This window comes from Tiliqua scincoides, chromosome 5 (genome assembly GCF_035046505.1).
Source record: "Tiliqua scincoides isolate rTilSci1 chromosome 5, rTilSci1.hap2, whole genome shotgun sequence".
Lineage (NCBI taxonomy): Eukaryota > Metazoa > Chordata > Lepidosauria > Squamata > Scincidae > Tiliqua > Tiliqua scincoides.
Window position 1 is genome coordinate 42,078,205 of NC_089825.1, and position 3,242 is coordinate 42,081,446.

A 3,242-nucleotide genomic window follows, 5' to 3' on the forward strand; every position below is an offset into this window, starting at 1 on the left:
GTTTCCTCCCGCGCGTTCGAAATTCTCCGCCCCGCCACCCCATTGGCTGGCTGACTTGGGGAGCGCGGTGACGTCACGTACTCTTCCCTGACTGGGAGGTTTCAACCAGTTTGCGCCGCCCTGCACGAACCTTGTCCTTTCGTGCTTGCTTTCTCGAGACTTTTGGCTCCTCAGCGCTTCCGTCCCTATAACAACACTGTCAGCCTGCTCCTGGCCCTCCAAGGATAACTAGGCAAGTCAGATGATGTCACCTCTAGAGTGACTAAGACTTGCAACCTAGACTTGTAACCACTAGAGTGACAAAGAAGTTTGTTTTCCGGGTTTTGTCTTGTCCTGGGACAGAGGGAGGCCTGAACATAGAAATGGGTACATGAATTAATTTTGCTTGGTAGACCAAAGTAATTGCAAAAGCAGTGGCATTTCACACACATAGAACTAAGAGCCCAATCCCATGCACGTCTACTCAGAAGTCAGTCCCATTAGAGTCAATGGGGCTTACTCCCAGGGAAGTGTGGAGAGGATTGCAGCCTAAGAGAGTCTTCTCTCACTTATTTCTTACTTACTTGTTCTCCCCCCCCCCGTTATTTTAACGTATAATACTGTTTACATTTTTTGTATTTAATATAATTTTATCTCACCTTTCTTCCACACCAAAGGGTACTCAAGGCGGCGGGCTATGTGTAAAGTTTGAACATTTTAATGTTTAATGTTTAAATTAATGTTTTAATGCTTTGATTTTTTTCTTCTTCTTTTCTCTTTACTTGTTCTGATACATTGTACATTTATGATGGAGCTTTGTAAGCTGCTTTGGGCATTTGCTTCGGCATGGGAAAGGTGGGATATAAATATCTCAAATAAATAAATTATTCAGTTCTTTCTGTAGTTGTGTGTGAAACGTCACTGCTTTGAGTTTTTAAACACTTAAGCGTGTGACATGTCTGCATGCCGGTCAATGGAGCACAAGCCTTCTGTGTTCAGCCGAGCACTGCATTTGAGATGGAAGGACACTGACAAATTAAGGAGGCTGGACCTTTGCTGGGACATGAGGAGCATTTTGAATGGAGGATTTCTCAACTGGAAAATCAAACCAGCTTCAAAATTATGCTTACTCTGCACTGCAGGGTTGTTGTATGTTTACTTTTTCAGCCTGACTTTCCACCTTCAATATGGGGGGAAACTAGGACTGGACTGCATTGCAGGGTTATCATAAGCTTGTCAAGCAAGCAGATTTTCATCCTCCACACTTCAGAATAGTGGGTTTTAAAAAAATGTGTTTTCATTGTCTTTACCTACTTTCAGAATCCTTTAAGACAGGGATGTCAAACATAAGGCCCATGAGCTGAATGCAACCCTCAGAAGCAATTTATCTGACCCCTGTTATAATTGGTCTCTTGTAGCTTGATATTAAGCTTGATATAATTGAGCTCTCTCATATCTTGAAAATATGAATAAGATTTTCACAGAAAATGAATTTCTATGTTAGAACAAAATGCTTATCTCTGGTCACCAACTGTGTAATGATGTCATTTCTTGCTTAACAATGGCACTTCTGGCTCTTAACAGGTGCCATGAATGCTAACTTCGGCCCTCTGTATAAAATGAGTTTGACATCCCTGCAAAGAAACAAAGAGAGAGGGGGAGGGGGTACTGAAAAACTCTCTGCATGAATTCAGCGCAGAAGCAGTCTGCTCTTACACTGAATTCTCTGAAAAACATTGGTCAGTGCAAAGTATGCATCTGCTTAGATGTAAATGTGCTAATGTTTGTCTTCAGATGTAATTCTTTACAATAAGTAATTACCACTAGAGCAGCATAGCTAGTTTTACTGTCTCCCCTCCCCCAGTACTGTATGAGATCATGAAAGGATAGTAAATTCTGAGAAGAGGAACTTTTGAAAACCAGCTGTCATAGCTTGCTGTGCTTTGACTGAAGGAACATAGTGTTCAAGAGCCAAGATCTTGAGGTAGCAATTTCTTACAACATAAGAGACTCACATAAAAGCTTTACATGTATCTTTCCCCACCTCTTCATTACAGTATATGTAAGAGATACTTTTCGCAATCAGTTCTTTAAAAAAAAGAAAAGAATTTTGGTGTGCATAGTTGTGCTAGCATGTGAATGGAGATGCCCTTTCTGTTGAACGCAATGCAGTATAGCTAGATGAGGCCTACAGGGAAGTCTTCTTATGGGTGCAGTACTTTAGCTAGATTGATTACCTGACTGTTAGGGTTTTCAGTGAGTGTGTTACCTATCAAGGTCTATGATCTTGCAAACTGGGAGGAAATATAGAATTGCAGTAAAGCATATGGAACCAGTTAGATGCCATAATGACCTGCATCAGTAATGGTAAAATACTCTGATGAACTACCATAAGCTCTGCCATCTTGTATTGTTGCAAGGCTGATAAGCAACTCAAGAACAACTCGGTACACAGGGATGAAGGTTCACAGCATTTATTTGAATTGTATACAATTGGTCCATGGGACTCATGTCCAAAGCATGGACGTGAGTTTGATAGTGTCCAGAACTCTTATAGATTTCTCAGCCCTTTGTCTGAAAATCTAGACTTCCCATTGGCTGAAATGTGACATCAGAAATGGGGCTAATTCCTAATAGGATATAGATAAGATACCATTTACATAAAAGTTAGAAAATGGGTGGGCAATAAGTGGGCAAAACCATTGATTGGCACTGATTTACATACAGGTGGAGTTTCACCTTAAAACTTAGCCAAAATTACACAATTCCCAAAAGTTTTCAAAAACCAGCAGGGTACGCTATATTACCATTTACTCAGTATTGAACCAGTGTTGAACCTTATTTACATCCATCAATTCAATTAGGACTTCCTTGACAGGTCTCCGTACCATCCTCATTAAAGAGGGTACAAAAATACTTAAACACAGGTGTGAAGACCTCATCTTTGGCAGAACTTCAGACCCGTTTCTTGGCATGCCCATCTCGTTAGTGCACCCTGATACAGTCCTCTTATCTTTTATACCTGTTGCTTAACATAACACAGCAAAGTAGCTTTTGGTTCCTTTTATTAAAAGGGGTTTTCAAAAGCTCTACTAAAACTTCTATAATTCTATATAACTTTTGTGACCAGTTACCTTGAGTACATTGGTATTAAGGGATCACTTGGTTTCCATAAGTCTTTTGCCCTAAAAGCATAAAGTATGAACTCTAAAGCTATAAGTGAGCACTGGCAGGCAGGCATAATGATTTCCTTGGCAAGACGT